This window comes from Pogona vitticeps, chromosome 2, assembly GCF_051106095.1.
Source record: "Pogona vitticeps strain Pit_001003342236 chromosome 2, PviZW2.1, whole genome shotgun sequence".
Taxonomy (NCBI): Eukaryota; Metazoa; Chordata; class Lepidosauria; order Squamata; family Agamidae; genus Pogona; species Pogona vitticeps.
In genome coordinates this window covers 83,030,232-83,050,357 of record NC_135784.1, presented here as the reverse complement: position 1 = coordinate 83,050,357, position 20,126 = coordinate 83,030,232, and the positions used below count along the sequence as shown (strand labels likewise).

Sequence of the window (20,126 nt, the reverse complement as noted above, 5' to 3'; positions counted from 1 at the left end):
TATGAAGACTCAGCTGCCATTACTTTTCTGACATTCCAATTCTTAAATATGCTTATTTATTGGAAGCAAACCCTGCAGAATTCAGTGGGACTTCTTATTGTCCACTATGCAGGTTTAGGCTGCAATATCCTTCTTCTGCAAGCCTCAACCACTTCTACCTTTAAAGCATCCTATGCAAATTTGATGTACTCCAGCAATGCATTCAATATTTTGTACAAGCCTTGTTAAGCAAATCTGTTAGATGCTTTTAACATTGCAATGTTTTCCTGAAACGGAGAATAATATAGGATTGCTCTGTGTTCTAAGTGGGGAAAGCCTATTTAGGAAAGTGTGTTATTGGTATAAGAAACAGAAAAGAAAACGAATTCCAAAAAGAAAGCAAAATACATTGACCTCCATTCCATGGCTCATCCAGTGCCTCCTAATCATGCAAAGCCTTCATCTTTTACTGCTTTGAAACCATCAGACCTCAAGGAATCAGATTTCTCTTGCGGCTTCCACACCACCGCTGTACCGCACACGGCATTTGGGACATGCATGACACGACTCATTATTATTCCTTCCAACCCATCTTTCTCAGTAGGTAATATATGAACGGACACCTGCCGGGATACCTCTGAATCCTTCAACTGCAGGGAAGGTAAACTGATTGGCCTTCTTTATCTCCTTTCTTATTTTATATTCTTCTCTCATCCTCCCTCCTGCCCGTCTCCTAGCCCTCGCAGTTTTAATCTCTCCTTCTACGGAATCTTTTCATGTCACTGAAGCTTTTCATTGCCCTTCTCTAGAACTTACATTTCCCCCGGCTGTTATCTTTTCTAGAAACACCATGAACATACTAATGAACAGATAAAGAAGACGTAGCATATATATATTTGGGCAGAACATTTGATGCTGCAATATATTTTAAAAGTCACTTTTGCAGTCGCCACCCCCATTTGGTGCTCACCCCTTGTCTTCTTTCATTCCATTTTAAAAACCGACCCGATATCCAGTTGGTGCTGCAACAGGCAGCTGAGTACAGGATAATCAGAAATGGTGTTGGGGAGCCAACAGATGGCACTCTTTCATGAGCATAAGCATCCCCATACCCCTTGGCACGTACCAAAGAGGTACTTGGCTGCTACCCTTCTAGCCACTCAGCAGTTTGTTCCTTTGTTACATCTCTAAACATTCGTGTGTGATCCTTTCCCCCCCCCCCAAGATCGCAAAACAAAGAGGTCCACACAGGAAGCATTTGCTACAGACCACAGAAGCAAACAGTGTTGGTTGGCATAACCCAGCATGTGGAATAGCCCATGTTGGCATTTTTGTATTACATTTGCAATCAGATGTCAGCATTTCAAAGAAAATAAGTCCCATTGAAAATAGGGTTTTTTCCTTTGGATGAAAATGCTTTGGATCCTCTGTTGTTTGACTCCAGTCCTATGCAATATGGGAATTACGCTGGGCACTCATGTCAGAGGGACTTTCTGCTGAGTGAAGAGGCATAGCATCGGGAGGCTTGGGTAACCGTTTACCTGTGTACAGCAAAACCAAGCCATTGTCTTCCCCACAGGACACACATAATCTTCCAATTTTCACCCAGCATTCCCACTGGGCTGTAAAGTAAAGCACTTCTAAATTAAAAGAGCAGCGTTCAAGCAGAGGGTCTGTTAGTTCCTGCTCATGCAAGGATTGCATTTGTAGAGAGTATCATCACAGCATGGGCGTAAGATGATTGCAGAATTGCATCGGATTACAGAGAGTCAGCCGTGTTCATTTACCACAGCCAAACCAGCAAAGAGTTTTATGGCACTGCGAAGCTTCAAAGAAAATATTGTGGCAAAAGCTGTGGGTGAAATTGCATGACGTCCACTATGTAAACTACAGTGAGTCAGGATATATACCCCAAATATAGAGAAGATAAGAAAACCAATCTGGGCTGTGTGTCCCCACAATGTAAGGGACAACTAAAAGTGCAGAGCACAAATGAATATAACACGGATCATATTCAGAGAACACACAGTATACTTATCCACTTGGATAACTACTTATGTGGTTACCTGCTTTCTATATTAAAGTAATCCAAGTTATCTAATGTCTTAACATAAAATTGGATGTATCTTTTGCAAAAATGAAAACTGTTCAGAAAATGTGCTTACTTGTAGAATACAATATGCTAAATCCCGTCCCAAAGGGTGAGTTTAATTAAACAACAGCTTTAGATGATGTTATTCTGTGCCACCAAGTCAGAACTGACTTTAAAAAGGTAAAGGTTCCCCTTGACAATTTTTGTCCAGTCGTGTTCGACTCGAGGGGGCGGTGCTCATCCCCGTTTCCAAGCCATAGAGCCAGCGTTTTGTCCGAAGACAATCTTCCGTGGTCACATGGCCAGTGCGACTTAGACATGGAATGCTGTTACCTTCCCACCAAGGTGGTCCCTATTTATCTACTCGCACTTGTATGCTTTTGAACCGCTAGGTTTACAGCAACCTTAATAGGGCTTCGAAGGTAAGAGTTATTTAAGTAGTGGTTTTATCAGTTCCTCACCCCCAGTGAGTTTCCATGACCAAGTGGGGATTCTAACCCTGTTCCACTACACCACACTGGGGATCAGTTTTAGAAAGGAGAACACACAAAAAAACCCCTTCTCTCCCTCCTCCTCTCATGTGAACATTTTTCTTACCCTGTGATGAAAAAGATATATCACTGACCACCTCCTGCAATCTCATTTGTATCTATTGTTCACTCATTATTTTTGGCAACTCTGTTTCCCCAAAATTCTGAATACTAATTCCAGCAAACCACTGCACAAGCATCCAAAGTTACACAATATGGAGACCATTAATGTACTTTTGAGCTTATGTAGAAAATACAGCTAAGCTACACTTGATAGTATTTACAACATGGAATATACAATATATCATAAATTGCTCTCTATCAGGAGATCAGGCTGGCCCCTTCCCTTTTATTCTTCTACCCACAGATGAAGACCCATCTTTTCAGGCAGGCTTTTGACAATCATGATTGAATCCCCGGATGCCATTATTAAGTTAAGACAGTTTTTTATGCTTACCTACTTTTAATTATTCAATTATATTTTAATTAGTTTATAGTTTATTTTTTTAATGTTTAACTTATTATGTTTTAAACTCTATTCTTTTAATATTGTGAGCCACCTGGGATCCCCTTATCGGAAGGAAGGTGGCGTATAAATAAAACAAACAAATACTGTAAATTAAACAAAAAATAAATTAGGATGCAACCTAGTGCATATGTTAATCTGCAGATGTTAATTCTGTGGGGCCTACTCCCAGGTAAGTATGTGTAGTACTTACTTAATAGAAAAGACGGAACAAGGGAAGAAATCATGAAAACACAAGAGGGCTCCAAATGGGAGGCAAGAACATCTGGACTCCCTGTAAAATGCAATGAATAAGGCAGGGCAAGTGTTACCCTTTGCCTGTGATTGACACTCCGTTCAAATGTATAGGGGTGGATATTGTGGGACCTTTGCCCAAGGCCACAAAGAGGGGGAACAGGTTCATTCTCACCATTGTGGACCATGCCACGAGGTACCCTGAAGCCATACCCTTGTCTAACATTGAAACTAACACAGTGGCAGATGCCTTGGTGGGGTATATGTCCAGGATGGGATTTGCCTCTGAAATAATCACAGATTTGGGTGCATCGTTCACATCGAAGCTCATGAAACGGTTATGGCAAATCTGTGGAATTAAACACAAGGAAACCACTGCCTATCACCCTGAAAGTAATGGGTTAACTGAGAAGTTCAATGGGACTCTAATGCGCATGATTAGGGCTTACTTGGCAGAGAATCCAAACAATTGGGACCAGAAGCTGCAATCCCTTTTGTTTGCTTATCGATCAGTGCCACAAGCCAGTACCGGGTTCAGTCCGTTTGAACTCTTATTTGGGAGAAGGGTGAAAGGGCCCCTTGATTTGATCAAACAAAATTGGGAGCAGATCACCCAGGATGACCCACAAGACGTTGTGACATACATAGACACCTTGATGAATGACCTAAAGAGAAACCTAGAGCTAGCAGCAGAAAACCTGCAAGCTCAGAAGGTCAGACAGAAAACATGGTATGACCACAAAGCCAGAGAGAGGCACTTTGACCCAGGGGAGGAAGTGCTTTGGCTTAGGCCCTGCAGAGAAAACAAACTGCAGCTCAAATGGGCAGGACCATATAGGGTCATTTCCAAGATGTCAGATCTGAACTACCTTATAGAGCAGGAGGAAAACCAAGCAAGGAGGGTGGTACATGTGAATGCCCTAAAACCCTACTATAGAGGGGAACAGAGGGTTTTATTCGCAATAAAAGCAGCTGAGAGTGAGGAAGCTGAATTACCCTTCTGGGAGGGTAGAGGGGAAGTAAAATACAACCCAGAGGAGGTAAAGATCAGTCCTGCACTCACCCAAGACCAGCAGCAAGAACTAAAAATGCTGCTCATCAAATATCAAAAGGTGTTTTCCAATAAGCCGGGGATAGTGAAGGGAGTGATGCATCGGATCCACACAGGGGATGCACCCCCGCAAGCAGTATCCCCATACCGAGTGACGGGACCCTATAGGGACAAGGTGCGGAAGGAGCTGGACGAGATGCTTAGGGAGAACATAATCGTCCCCTCTTCTAGTCCTTGGTCCTCTCCGATAGTCCTAGTGGACAAGCCTGATGGGAGCATTAGGTTTTGTGTCGATTACAGGAAATTAAACCGCGTAACCACTCCTGATGCCTACCCAATGCCCAGGCTAGACAACCTGATTGAAACCATAGGGGGTTGTCGGTTCATTTCCTCATTGGACCTGGTAAAGGGATATTGGCAATTAAGAATTGATCCCAGGGATCAAGAAAAGACCGCCTTTTGCAGCCCTTTTGGTCTCTATGAGTTTAGAGTCCTGAGCTTTGGTCTCAGAAATGCACCAGCCACATTCCAAAGGCTGATGGACCAGACCTTAGCAGGGCTCAGTGACTTTACTGTGGCCTACATTGACGACATAGGGATCTTCAGCAATACCTGGGAAGATCACCTGAAACACCTGGAGTTAGTGCTGCAGAGGTTAAGTGCAGCAGGGCTAACAGTAAAGGCCAGCAAGTGTCAGCTGGGTAGCCCAGAAATAAAATACTTGGGTCACATGGTAGGGGGAGGAGTGATAAAACCCCTAGAGGCCAAGATAGAAGCAGTTCGTGATTGGCCTAGACCCAACACCAAGAAAAAAGTCAAATCATTTCTTGGGTTGGTGGGCTACTACAGAAAGTTCATCCCGAGGTTTAGCGAGATTGCGGCTCCGCTGACCGATCTGACGAGGAAGAAGACTGATGACCGCATCCCGTGGACCAGCGACTGTGGGGAGGCGTTCCAGAGGTTGAAGGAGGCCCTCATCAATTATCCAGTGCTGCGTGCTCCAGACTTCGACCGGGAGTTCATCATCTACACCGATGCGTCTAACAGCGGGGTAGGAGCAGTTCTTTGCCAGGAAGATGAAAATGGTGACCAGCATCCAGTGTCCTACCTGAGTAGGAAACTCCAGAAAGGTGAGAGACATTTGGCGACAGTGGAAAAGGAGTGCCTGGCCATAGTCTACGCGATCCAGAAGGCCAAGCCTTACATCTGGGGAAGACATTTTATTCTGTGCACTGACCATTCACCATTGCAATGGTTAAAGACAATGAAAACCCACAATAGTAAACTTATGAGGTGGGCTTTAAACCTGCAAGACTATGACTTTGAAGTGAAGGTGGTCAGAGGGTCAGTGAACTGTGTTGCTGACGCCTTGTCAAGAAGACCCGAAGAATGAAGACGGCGAAAGAAACATGGACTATGTATATATTTTGATGACAAAAAGTTAAATGTACCTGTTTATTAAACATGATTGGTTTGTATGAATAAAGGTAACTTGATGTATTGAAAATGGTAAATGTTTAACTTAGAGTGTAAGTATAAGTAAGTATGTTATTGTATGTATAACTGTTTTTGTGTGTTTTAACCAGGTTGTTTTTTGGAGAAAAGCACCTTAGCTTTCCCCCTACAAAACAACTTATAAAGAGGGGAGGTGTTACATACAGCACTGATGTTACCTGTCTGTCATGGGTTTGGAGGGAAAGTTCCAGCCTATGGGGAGTGGAAGGCGGGACATCAGGAGGAGGGGCTGTACTGTATATATATGTGAAGCCTGTGTGAAGAGAAGTGAGAAGAAGCAGCAGCTGGGAAGAAGAAGCTGGTGTGGGAGTCTGTGTGTCAGACAGGGTACTACTGTGTGTCAGTCAGTACCAACCTGATAGGTTCAGGTGTCTGTAGGGTTAGCCAGAACTGATAGGTTCAGGGTCTGTGCTTTAGTTAAATGCGTTCTGTGTGAACCAAACTAGTGTATGTATGATTGAGACTAAGCCACGTTACTGTATCTTATTCATTTGATCATTTTATTTTCCCTGTGTGTTATGTAAATAAACCTTGTTCTTTTATTTGTTAAAAATCCATCCCTGGTCTGTGTGACTTCTTATAGGGAATGGTTGGTGGCAGCTTAGTGAAAGTGTGGCATATCCCAGTAGGTCTGGGTTTGTCACAGCAAGTACATGCTAAAAATCTTGCCTAAAAGCACACTCACCCTTCCAAAAATCAGATGCAGGCTTTGGTTACAACAAGATATGGCAGAGGTCCAAATCCTAAAATCAGTGAAGTGATAATCTCATCCAATTCTCTCCCAAGGTTTTAGAAGTTCTCCCGACGGTCTTGCGATGTTCCAGCCACTTGCCCCCAAAAGGGCTCGTGAAAGTTATTTCAGCTTTTACTTAACTGTGTATAATCGAAGAAGATACCTTATGCCAAAGAAGCATTCATGAATTATTCATCAATGTGAAAGGCATGGGGGCGGGAAGAGGGAGAAGGCAGGAGAATTATACATCATCATCATCTTTTGTTTAGCTTCCGGCCAGAATCTGTCGTTTGGATTTCCGTGGAGAACTTTGGCTGGTCGAGCTTTCTCAGGCCACAGAGTGAGGAACGTAAGGTCCCCTGACTCTTGTTGCTGCACCAAGTAATCAAAACTTGCTCGTTTTTCCTGCATAGAAGCAATCTCTCTACTGAATCGTAGGGCGGGCGGGCAGTGGGGCAGGGAGGGAGGGAGGGATCTAGTTGGCACTTCTAAATGGAATGTGACAGTATCTATTTTGCCAGAAGGACATGGGTCAGGAAGCCACTATGTGCAGTGCGGAGATTACCTCCATACAGGAAAAATACAGTGCACTAAGCAGCTGTCAATATATGCACATTGCAAGAAACATGCACCTCTTTGTAAAACACCCTAATGAATAATAGTCAGCTTCTGCAGAGGGCACAGCTTTTCATTCACCCCTTTATACTATACAGACAAACCTGGGGGAGAAGAACAGATATGCTCCAGGTGGAACCAGGCTATCTTGGTGCTCATATAGAAACCTACACAAACAGCATAGGTACAGTATTTGTTTCCATTTTGACTCAAGAGTTGGCGTGAGGGTATCAGCTGAGGATTACATTTGTTCACTAAGCTCAATCTGTTGAGTGCCTGCCAGGTGCTCTGGCCTGGCCCTGCCACACGAGAGCTCTCTCAAGAGACAGGCGATGTCCGTCTCAACCTGGTCCCATACCCCACCCTCGAGTCCAGCCATTGCCCTCTTTTGGATGGCGGGTGCATGTAGACCACTGGTTCTTAACCTTGGGTTACTCAGGAGTTTTGGACTGCAACTCCCAGAAGCCTTCACCACCAACTGTGCTGGCTGGGGTTTCTGGGAGTTGCAGTTCAAAAGCATCCGAGTAACAAAGGTTAAGAACCACTGATGTAGACCACTCAGCCTGACTGGCTCCTTTTAAGCTACCCTGATGCCCTCATGTACTGTATAGTGGAGGGCATTATATTATTGCATCGTATTCACACTCGGGTAAGATTCAACTGCAATTTTGGTTGGCTTCTACATTGCAAAGTGAGGGCAGCAAAATATCTTAGACTTACTTTATCAGAAGGAAAGCACAGGAAGCTGCCTTATACCACTGAGTCACACCACAGATCCATCTAGCCCTATATCATTACCCCTGACAGGCAGTGGCTCTCCTGGGTTTGGGGCAGAATCCTTCCTAGTCCTGCCTGGTGATCCCCGGTGGCCTCCCATCCCAGTACAAAAAGAGCACCAAACCTGCTTAGATGCCAAATCAGGTGAGGTCAGCAGGTATGTGCACAGGTAGCATAGCCCTGAGAAGGGTGGCTCTCACTGCCTGTGAGGGGGAATTGATTCCTCATCCCAAAGACAAAGCCTCGGGTTGCAGGGGGTCCCTGAACCTTCACCTCTGGCCCCGGATTTTTCTCCCAGGCCAGAAGGTTGGTCCTCTGCCCATGAGATAGATCCACCACCAAAGGGTTAAGCCCGCTTGCCTGAGCTGCTTGCTGGAAGGCGTGAGGCGCTGGGGTGGGGAGGGAAAGATAACACTCTCTCCTGCTGTCAGGAACGCCCGAGTTTTTCTTTGTTGCCGGGTGTTTGTTGAAGGATCTCTGTCTGGCTGAATTTTGCAATATTACCAAGCGGGGCCTCCCATCCCCCCCCGCCCCAACCTCCATTCCCGTCATTCATTCATTCATTCATTCATTCTCACTCCCGTCTCTTTCTCTCTTCTTTCCCTTTCGCTTTCTGCCTCTTTCTCTTCCCGCTACAAACGGATCCCTCCACCCCCGTTTTCTGTCTCCATCCCCACACGCGACGGGAGACACTCCCTTGTAATCCACCGGGCGGGAGAGAGAGACAAAGAACTCGCCTTATTTATTTATGTATTATTCCTATTTTCCCCGGCGCCTGTTTTTGTCTGTCTCGTTCTCCCTTCGGGTTTGGTTTGCTTGGTCCCCCCCCCCCCCCCCCGTTTTTAAAGTAGAGCGAAACTCCTTTTATTCCTCCAAGCCAGAGACCTCAGGAGGGACGATCGGAGGCGATGGGCGTTCGCGGGCCGGCATGCTTAGGCTTAGAATTCGGATCCTGCCTTTTTTTTTTCCTGTCGCCTTTCGGCGGCTGGCACAGTGAAGCGGGCCCCCGGGATAAAGGAGGACTTCGCCTAATCGGGGTGTGTGTGTGTGTGTGCGTGTGCGTGCGTGGATCGGTGTGTGTGTGTGTGTGTGTGGCGGCGGCGCGGGGATCGGAGGAAGCCATGCCCTCTTTGGGGCGAGAGAGGTGCGAGGAGCCAACCTCGCCGGTGGCGCCCGGGGCGGAGAAAAAGCCTCCGGTCCGCCCGAGCCGAGCCCAGCCGAGGGGCGGGGACGACACAGGTGGAAAAAGAGGCGGCGGCGGGGAGGAGAACGGCCACGGGTCCAGCCTCCGCTTCGGTGCCCGGGGAGGTGGGGACAGGGGCGGGGCTATGCAAATCACAGGGCTTGGGCGCTTGTTCAACGTGAGAGCGGGGACTCTGGTGCGCGCGGTGTGGTGCGTGTGCCTGTGTGTGTCTCCCTGGGTCTAGAGGGAGGGGGCGGCTTATTTACCCCCCTCCTTTTTGGTTTTTTTTTGCTAAGCGAGCAGGAGGCAACATCGCTTGGCCTTGCTCCTGCCTTCGCTTCTCTTGCCTCCCGCGCTCGTGCCGATCGGCCTGCAAGCGAGAACTTCCACACGGGGGGCGGCCGCGCCTCGACGCTCGGACCGCGCCGGGAGCGAAAAGTCCAGGCGCGCCTGCCTGCCTGCCTGCCTGCCTGCCTGCTCCGGGGCGACGGGGGTTCCGTGCGCCAGCCCGCCTTGCTTGCTCTCCGGGAAGGAGGTCTCTCTCTCTCTCTTTTTCTCTCGCCGCGACTGACTGGCGCGTCTCTATGGATTGGCGAAGAAGGGATCGGCTCGGCTCCTGAATTCAAAGTCCGGGATTCCGAGAGGTGTCGCCGCCGCCGTCGCGGCAGCAGCAGCCGCCCGCTGAGTTTAGCCCCAGGGAGGCGGAGGAGAAGAAGAAAGAGGCGGGAGGGGTGAAGCGAGGCGGCGAGGGCGGCGGGGCGCCGCTTGCAGGGACCCACTGGGGAGAAAATGCCCGTGCGGTGCCGATAAGGGTCTCGCTCCGCCCGTTGCCTCCTGTCGCCGTCTGGAGTTGGGGACAGCGAGGGCGCCTCGGATCCTCCCCGAGAGGCGGCGAGGAGACCTGCCGGGGGGGGGGGCTCATCCAAGCTGGCGGCGCTTGCCCCGGCCCCGATCCCGTCGCGCAAGGTAGGCTCGTTGGGGTGTCGGCGCGTGGCGAGCTCGCGCGTCTCCTCCGGCGCCGGGAGCCGGTCCGATCGCGGAGCCGGTCCGATCGCGGGCCCGAATTAATGGGAAGACGCCGGTTTTTGTGAAAAGAGCAGCCGGTCTCCCTTGGGCGGGTCTCTGCGCTAGCGAAGGTATACCACGGGGGGGGGGGGGAAGCGAGAAAGGGAGTCGAGAAGAGCGAGGGAGGGTCTTTGCATGAGGATGGGCACAGGTTGCCCTTTCCGAGCCGTCGGCGCTTTGCTCTGTTTCCTCCTCTCTGTTGTCCTTTGAAGGCGGTGCGGAGCCCGGCAGAGCGGAGTTGTGTGCGACTCTCTCTCTCCGCGTTGTGTTTGTGTCCGCAAGGCAAGAGAAGCGGCGGATAATAACCGGAGGCGGGGGGCGGGGAAGAACGGAGAAGTGAAGCGGCAAACTTTCGACGGACTCTTCGCTCTCGTTGCGGGCGGCTGGTTCCGTCTGTTTGCTACGCTGCGCCCGGAAAGTTGAGCTGGAATCCAGAGCGGTGGCAATGGAGGTGTGTGCGGGAGTGGGGGTGTGGGGGTGGAATAGCATCCTGGCTGCGCTTTTAACCGGCATGTGTGTTTCAGGCGGGAGGAGTTTTATCTCTAGCCGATGGGGCCTCCGGTTGCCCCCTCCCCGTCCCGTAGAAGCGCCTGCGTGATCCTGGCCGAAGTGCGTCGCTGGAGGGAAAGGGGGGGGGGGTGAGGTGGATCTCTAACAAGGTATTTCCAGCTCGCGAAAGTGCGGACTGAGGAGGGGGAATCCACTTCTGACCGGCCAATGCTGCCGCGATCGCTTCGCGTCTGTGGCTGGCAGTGGCAGAGGTTGCGGGGCTGCGGGGTCGTGTGTGGCGGCGGCGGGCCGGACAGCCCCCCCCCAAAACCGCAAGTTTACAGGGCCGGAAGGCACAGCTTCATTGGGTGGGCGGAAGAAAAAGCGGACAACCTTGGAAGGTGGCAGGCCAGAAGTGGCGAGAAAACGCGCCTTTCCTTCTGGGGGGGGGGGGCTGAGCTCCACAAGTTCTCCCGCTTGGCTTCGCAGCCGTGTGCTCCCTTCACAGCCGCCGCCGCCGCCACTTCTGCGCTCCGTCAACTCGAAATGCTCGGCTCTACAATTAGAGTCGCCCCTTCAATCTTCTTCGGTAGAGAAGCGGCCTCTAAATGTTCTCCTGCCTGAGAAACAAATGCATGTTCGGAAAGCTGTTTGGGGAGTATTGGGTCGCGCCCTAACGCTGTCCCACCTGCCGCTTCATGGCTTAAAAATGTGGAAGGGCCGCAGCATCAGGTGGGGTTGCAAGGCAGGACACGATTCGCGCGGACCTCTGAGCCGAGCCGTCCTTACTCTGAAGTAGTCTGATTTTACGGTGGGAGAAGTGCGGAGGACAGGCGCAGGCTGGCATCCTGTGGATCTCCCTGCCTGCAACCGAGCCTCAGCGAGCTCAGTGGGGCTTACCTCTGAGTAGGATCGCACCACTAATCCGTTTTCACGCCTGCCATGCTCATTGGCGGGGGGAGGGGAGAGTAAGATTCGGTCCCTCAGTGGAGCATAGATAGGATCAGGGATCCCTAAATGCGCCGCGAAGCTTCTCTCCCGCGCCTGCCTTGTTTGGGCTCCGTGTGGCTGCCTTAAGCCGCGGAGGGCGGCTGGGCTTATTTCTGTGCGCGTTACAGGCCGAGTCCCGTCGCAAAACGGGCGGTTGGCCTTTTTAGACTTGGCAGTGGGCGCACCCTCGGCACGGAGGTCAGCAGGGCATCACCTTGAGGAATGGATCCTTTTCCTTGGCCGCAGTTCCCCAGCGGAGGGAGGGGAGGTGCTCGCCCGCGCTCTCTCCGCTGCCAAGGCTGCTCCTCTCGCCCGCTGCCCGGCCTGGTTGCCCTGGGACTTGGCGGAGGCCAAGAGCTGGCTGCGGAGGCCGCGTACCGCTCTGGGAAGGCGGCGGCGGCGGCGGCGGGCGAGCAAGCGGCGCTTGGGCGCTCGGCCCGCACTCTCTGTCGCCGGCTTCCCGGGCGCTCCTTGCCAGCGCTGTCGCCCACTTCTGCGCCGGTTTCCTTCGGCGTCGCCCTTTTCGGTGCCCGGGACGAGCGGGGGGGGGGAGTTAATGAGCACCGGGAGGCGTGTCACCCACGCTGGGCTGGAATCGGGCTTATCGTTGCCATCCCTGGCCGCTTCGGCCTCTCTGCTCGTGTGAACGCCTGACCCGGACCCGGGCCACGCGAATGCGGGATATGGCGCGCCATGGATACCTCCCCATTCATTCTGAAGCCTCTGAGGTCGTGGGCAGGGATGTGCAAAAGTTGTTTGAAGGGGGGTTTTTGTACTGCGCATGAACATTCTGGGCAAGGCATTTCCCCCCTCGTTTTCTCCCGACAAAACCCCGCTTGTGGGAGAATTGCTATAAGCCTCCTGTGTGACAAGTACCACTCTTTCTAACAAATTTAACACACGTCGATTAATCTCATTTGCATACGTTTACACACAAGTGGAAACATTACATCTGTAGCCTCCCCTTGTTTTTCCCCTTGTTTTGGAGGATGCTGTGTGGTAGCTAGTGGGTACTTTTCTTTAAAGTTTTGAAAGTCCAAGATCAAAGCAACAACAACTACAGTCAAATACATATAAATATTGACGACTGAATATGTACAAAATAGTGGTAAGCTTTTGAGGTCTCCTGATCTCTCCAAGACTTGTCTACCCTATGCATGGAGGAATGGAGTAAGCCCTTTTAAAATATGGTGCCCATTTTGTATCCTTTTAAAACTAAAAACTTTCATTAAACACAAGAGATAAAAACTGACCAAGCCAGGGAATCTTTTAGACAATAGTTTTAAAAATCAATTACTCAAACCAAGTGAATATTGGAATTTAATAAAAAAAAAAACAGGATGAGGCCCTTGTAAGCTATCAGTCGACTGCTTTCCTGCTATACTTTCCTCCTTGGCTGTCAGAGGAGGAAGGGGTGTGTGTGTGTAGAGGGGGCTGGCTCTATGATTTAAGCATAAAACCTATTTGAATCCCCTTTGCCTTTTGCCATGCACAAACAAATGCAGGGTGTGCTTGATTGGGTGTGCTCTGGAAATGGTGTATTATAATGCAAATGCAAAACCTGCCTCAATTATAATACTGACAGTTTCTCTGCTACAGTGTATCCTGTGTTAACAACACAAGACACGCAAGTGAATGAATATCTTTAGAGTATGTGCCAAAATGGGAACTTTATTCAAAGGATGCACATATCTGTCTGGTGTACAGTCAACCTGTGGAACCCATTGTGGGGGAAACACACTTTGAGGACTGTTGGATTATTGGATCCCCAAGGAAAGATTAGCCAGATCAAAAGAGCAGATGACCGTGAATGGCCATCAGCCAAGACAGTTCTGGAGTGCTCTTTACTTCTCAATGTAAACATAGCAGTTGGGGGATGACCAGTAGAGAACAGACAATCCTGTCATTGTTTTGTTTCTTGTTTCTTGCCAGAAGTACTTGATTTTGTCAGGCTCATCCGGATGGAACATTTGTTCTCCTATTTATACCCAATTATGTACGGATGATATTGCTAGGTTTTCCACCATCCGGATGACACAAGACTTAAATCAGTATAATAGTGATAAAGACGGATAAAAAACATATTTTTAAAATCACCTCCTATAGATAGTTTTGTTTATTTTATTTGTTTGTTTCATTTTGTACTGGGGTTGGGTTCAGGTTACTAGAGTTTCTTGGACTGGAAGCTTTCAGTTTAGTACTAATTTACTAAACTAAAGCAACAACAATGACAAAAAAGTTCTAGCAGATAATATATTATTTAAAGGATTTCCTCAACACTTTTTAAAAGAATAGTGTGAAAGATGGCTGATTTCTGAAATGGATTGACCATCACGTGCGCCTCTGCTGCAGAGAGATCTAATTGGAAATTTTAGCACTAATCTATGGAATGAACCAACTGATAAACAAAATCTGGTACAGATTACAATATTTTAAAGAATTTCCTCACCAATTTTGTTTTGGAGAAGAGAGCATTTTCTATTAGCAGTGGCCTTTGGTGCAAAAGGTTCAGCTTGGAAGCTTTCAGTGTTAGCGCTAATGCACTGTTAAAATAATAATGCAGCACAGGAGATATTCTTAATATTTATATATATTTTTCAAACCATTTATTTAAAACATGATGGTTTCTTAAAAAGAAGAAAAGTGTGGACTGAATCTTAAATAGGATTTTTTGATTGGTGCCAAACAATCAGTGCAGGGGGTGGAGCGGACAAATGCTTTGTCTGAATGATCCCTCAAAGCAGTAATGGCAAATGTGATTTGAAACAAAATGTTTTAGGATCCTTGTGGTGCAGTGGTTAAAATGCTATATTGTAACCAAAACTCTGCTCATGACCCCGATTCAACCCCAGGTAGCTGGCTTGAGGTTGTTGACTCAGCCTTCCATCCTTCTGAGGTCAATAAGTTGGGTACCCAGCTTGCTGGGGTGGCAGCAATGTGTAGCCTGCATAATTAAATTGTAAATCACCCACAGAATGCTTTAAGTGCTGTGGGGGTGTTATATAAGCAGCACAATTTGCTGTGTGTGTGTAAAGAACTCCTTTTAAGTAGCTTTGAAAACTTTCAGGATTCTTTGGCCCATCATTCCTCCCCTTTTCCCATTCCCATCTCGACAGTCTGCCAGCCAACCAGAACTCAAGCCTTAGCCGATTATATATGGGTCTGCCCTCTGATGGCTTCTCCTTCATGCACTTTTTGTTTTAAGTTTCTTCAAACCTTAGGGTTCCCTTAACCTGCTGACACTGCTCTCCTCTGTGTGGGTGCTGCCATTCTAACAACATAAGGATCCATATTGGGAGACTGGTATCCTTGCTGAGAATAGGGTTAGTTTTAGCAATGTTCCCAGTGGCTTTTATCTAACGCAGACTCTTTCTGATATCACAGACACAGATATTTTCAAGGTGGTATCTATCTTAATCTCCTTCAGCATGGCATCTGTCACATCCCATTTTGCTTAGTCTCCACCCACCCAGTTTTTTCCACTGCATATGCAAACCTGTGGCCTGAATGTAGCCAGGTATGTGGATGGTAATCCACAAAAACCTGCATGAAACATACAATTCTTTCTTTCTTTCTTTCTTCCCTCCTTCCTTCCTTCCTTCCTTCCTTCCTTCCTTCCTTCCTTCCTTCCTTCCTTCCTTCCTTCCTTCCTTCCTTCCTTCCTTCCTTCCTTCCTTCCTTCCTTCCTTCCTTCCTTCCTTCCTTCCTTCCTTCCTTCCTTCCTTTCTTTCTTTCTTTCTTTCTTCCTTCCTTCCTTCCTTCCTTCCTTCCTTCCTTCCTTCCTTCCTTCCTTCCTTCCTTCCTTCCTTCCTTCCTTCCTCCCTCCCTCCCCTCCCCTCCCCTCCCTCCCCTCCCCTCCCTTCCCTTCCCTTTTAGATGTACTATGAATTGCACATCAGCCACAGATATGTCAATCACCAGAATCTGTGAGAAGTGAAGGACCACTTGAATACAATTAATTTAGCATGGTTGTAACTGCTCAGCATGATATTCATCCCTCATGCATTGCAAAGTGGGTGTTAGGCATTTTTGTAGAGCAACATACTTTTGGCTTTTCTGTACTCCTCTCCCCCCCCCCCCCAATTCAGGACATTTTAAGCCAGGCCTACCGTCAAGCATTTTATCCCCTTTAAATTACTGACTCCTCATTGATGTATTCTTATTTCTAAGTGTTGATCCAGTTGGTATACTTCCTACTAGACCATGAAACACTTATATTACTCAGGGCCCAGCAATGCAACTGAGTGCTTTTAATCTGAGTGTCTAACTCTTAGCTAGTTGTCTACTCCCACCTTTTTTATCTATCTGCTTGTACACCTATTGTAGTGGCTGAATATAAGCTGCATTTGTGAAAAGAGGGTACTGTATTTTTCCGTGTATGACAATACTTTTGTCTAAAATCTTTAGCTTAAAAATTGAGGGTCATCATACATGGAAGTAAGCTGAGGAGAGAACAAAAACAAGTGGAGGGGAAAGCAGGGATCAAAGCGATCCTGCAGCACTTTGATCCCTTTTCCCCTACACTTGTTAAGCCCCACTTATTTTTCTTAATTTTGGATTTGGAAAGTTGGGGGGGGTTCTTATACATGGGGAAATCTTATACACGGAAAAATACAGTAATCTCCTTATAAATTGTCATATTCTTTTCCACAGATGGTTAAACCTAACTTAATCCGCCTTTATGATGAACCATTGAAAATCTGTATCCTCTTTAATGCCATGTGCATGTATATGTTTGTGTAATCCTTTGATTATAAAACAATCCTGAAAGTTAATTTTAGAAATATATTGTTTTCCATTAACCTAAAGAAATAAAAGATGATATACTCTGACTAGATATATAGGAAACCTTATTTAAAATTAGTTGAATAACCCTTCCTCAAATCCTTCCTTGATCACAAGTCCTATTCCTCTCAATCTAGCAGTGTACCTTTATTCTTAATATACTGGATGTCACAGAGGTATGAATGAATTATATGGGCAGTTGTATAGAGGTTCTCTTTTCCCATGAATGGGGATCTGACCAGTCACAAAAGAATTCAGCTGTCCTTTCCATTAATAGGCAAGCAAATTTATTGGCTTCGGATAGGGGCGGGGCGGTTGAGGCAGTTATGCAGTTGTGAACATTATGGTAACTTCTTCCTGTACCCAGCTGAAATCATTTGGCTCGTTTGCTCAAAAAATGATAGCTCAGTGTTCATGTGCTCCTTACATGCTGCCCCACAGCACTTAAGGTACTTTCTGGGTGGTTTACAATTTAATTATGTAGGCTACATATTGCCCCCTCCCCAAGCAAGCTGGGTATTCAGTTTTACAAACCTTGGATGGACGGAAGGATGAATCAACCTCGAGCCAGCAACCTGAGATTGAACTCTGGCTCGTGAGCAGAGTTATTGCACCACAAGATTCCTCAAACTGTATGTGTTATATACAGAGGGTGTGGATTCAACTCCCGGCATTTCCCCATTCTCCTTAACTAAGAACACTGAGGGGAAACTCCTCTATGGAAATATTAGAGAGCTGCTGCCAGAGTAGACCAGTGGTGAGGAACTCAGGCCAGCCCAGATGTTTCAGGCTTTTCTCACAGTCCCTTGCCGTTTAACATCCTGGCTGGGGCTGTTGGTAGTAGAAATCTAACACATCTGAAGAGCCAGTCTTCCAACCCTTGGGGTGAGACCACACTGGGTTAAAAGGACCGATTGTCTGATTCAGTAGAAGGCACGACCACATATTTCATGTCAACCCATTTCGGAGTTCTAGTGCAGTGAGACTCCTTTTGTGTCCTTTCCTATTGGAGGGATGGATTCTGTGGCAGAGAGCAGAACTGAAGAAAGGAGGTACACAACCAAATGCTTCCTCCCCAACTCTCAAGTGAAATAATGGCATGACAGCCCCCCCCTCTCATCTTGGGCATGCAGCCGGTGGCACAAGGTTCTTTAGCTGGATTCTGCCTACCTGTGCAGCATAATCCAGGGAACACAGAGGGGTAAAGCTACCCTAATGTCTCAGAGAGGACCAGAAGCTTAGATGTAGCTGCCATTCAGCTTAGTTTGGTAAAGCAATTAGCCTTGTGCCCTGGCCAGAAACTGCAAGGATTTTGTTGGCATCATCCTCCATTTGTGTGCATGTACATATTAGTCATAGAGTTGTTAAAAATTTCCTTTCATATTCCTGACCTCCCTCCTTCTGCCTTTCCCAATCATTTCCTGTGCTGTGTAAGCTCCTTTCTCAAGAGGTTCAGATGCGTGCACTGACATTTACAAACTGAAACTGATCAGAGACCCCCCTCTTTTCCTGAACAGATGCACCAGGAGCCAGCAGAAAATGTCCCCAGTCTTTTCTTTCTTCCATTATGATCTCAGCTCCAGAGTGGTTAGATTAATCTCTGTTTATTTACAGAGATTGAAAAGTGGTTGTACTTCATATGCAGAAGGATCCTTGGTCTCCAGTCTCACTAGTTGGTTCCCAAACCTAAACAGGCTTAGCCTGCTCATTCTGCCATTACAGAGACTAAGATGGTAAAGCCGGGGAACATTTCTTTACAACAGTATGCTTTTGATCTCTTGGCTTTTCTCTCTAAGCATTTTGCTTTCTGTTTCTCATTTCTTTCTGCTGTACTCATCGCCTCCTTCCTCATTTCCTTGTATTTCTTTCCATCTTCTTTTCTCCCTCCTCTTCATCCCCCCCCCGCCAATTCTCTCCTCTTTTCCTTTGTTTGCCATTTCACTCGCCCGTGCATGCAATCCAAACGCAATATCAGTATTTGCCAGAACTATTTCCCGAAGCCAACAGGGGTTTGCTTTAACTGCTGCTGAAGGGAGCTTTTATTTTACAGTGCAATTTAGATTTTAGACATTCTGGTGTCCCAGAAAGGCCTGGTGTGTATGCACGCGAGCGTGTATGCTGAGTAAAAAAATCTCCGAAAGGGGAGGTGTGAATGGATGCAGAAAGAGAGACAAATAATACAAATATTTACCTAGTGTAAAAGAAATTGCTCTGATATATTGCTCCTGGGAAACTTTTAACTCCTGCAGTTGTGCTGTATTGCCCAGAGTTGAAGAAAGCAGCTTTCTCCTGGGGACCCATCCATTATTCTAAACATCCTTAGAGCCAGTCCGGATTTGTTTGACTGATTTCAAGGATTTTCCTGTGAAATCCCTGAAGTTTGTTTCTGTCATTAACTCCCACCTCCTTGCATCTCACCAGTCAGCCAGAGAGGGCAGTAAGGAGACCAGTTCTGTCTCTCCCCTCTCTGAGCCTCCCTCCACCCATCCCCACAATATTCCTCCAAGAGCAGCAGACACGGCGGTTGTATGGCTGTGAACTGTGTGGTTGGGTTTCCTTGTCCCAGGTGTGTGTGTGTCTGCTGCAGATTGGTTGTGGTCAGTCTGACCGTGTCTGCTGAGAAACCAGCTGCAGTGCTGATCGCATCTATGCTACACCCTAAGTTCGATGCTTTTGTATGCTATGCTTGCAGGGGAGGGGATTTAAAGACCTAAAAATGAGTTTTGCCTGCTCGCGTTTACTCACAGATTGGTTAAGTAATTTTAACATGGTTTATAATTGCATCCATATGAAGCCTTCGTAGAACAGAAACAGAGGAAGGGAGGGGGCCCTTTGATGCATGCCTGGTGCTGTCATATTCCTGACTCTGAGGCAGCAAAGATTCAGTCCCTTGTGATCCATGCAAGCATCATCATTCTTGGTTCATGTGTCGATGGGGAAGGCTGGTTTCCAATGACTGGACAGGAAGACAACAAGGAAGAGCCAGAATACTGGTGAATATTTGAGGTGGGCGGGGTGGACAGGCAGAGGGTGCATCGTACTGCATTAACCCGCCTTTTAGTATCATTCCATGGACAGGGCTAGAGTGCCACATGTTACATCCAAGTTCATCCCCAAACCTTTTACTTCCTGAGGTAGAACAGCAAATCTCTGCATAACCCACGCCAACCAAGTTATTTTGTAGAAGATCTGTCAATCACCTCTCTCCTTCTCCAGTGATGAAGATGCAGTCTGGGCAAAACAGATGCAGTAAGTCAGACTTGCTGCCGTTTTGTGACACCCCTAAACCTGCTGCCTGAGGAAGCTCTTTCTTTTCCCTGGGTGCCTCCCAAGGCTTTTGCAAAGCCATCTGCTAGAGGGGAGGTGCTGAAGAACTTGGTCCTGGCCACTAGGCCTTCACCTCTGAATACAGTATATCAAGAAAATGGTGGGAAAGCTTGGCATAAGAGGGAATCAACTTGAGAGTTTGGAATTATTATTATTAGAGGAAAAGAATATCAATCTGGCCTGGAATTTGCATTCTTGCCAATGGAATCCTGGACTGCCTCAAAGAAATGTCAGG

General features: G+C 47.5%; 1 protein-coding gene across 6 annotated transcripts in view; it reads left to right on the top strand.

Annotated features, from left to right (window-relative positions):
• The first annotated feature begins 8,938 nt into the window (after window positions 1–8,938).
• Window positions 8,939–20,126, top strand: part of SEMA3F (semaphorin 3F) — a 158,449-nt gene continuing 147,261 nt past the window's right edge. For 2 of the 6 annotated variants that reach the window (XM_020789295.3, XM_020789266.3), the window contains exon 1: window positions 9,666–10,201. The gene's annotated coding sequence lies outside the window, so the exon portion shown is untranslated. Of the gene's footprint in view, window positions 9,090–9,429; window positions 9,446–9,665; window positions 10,202–10,582; window positions 10,752–15,651; window position 20,126 lie in introns of those variants that run through there. The other 4 variants (XM_072989847.2, XM_072989850.2, XM_072989851.2 and 1 more) reach the window with 4 other exon arrangements.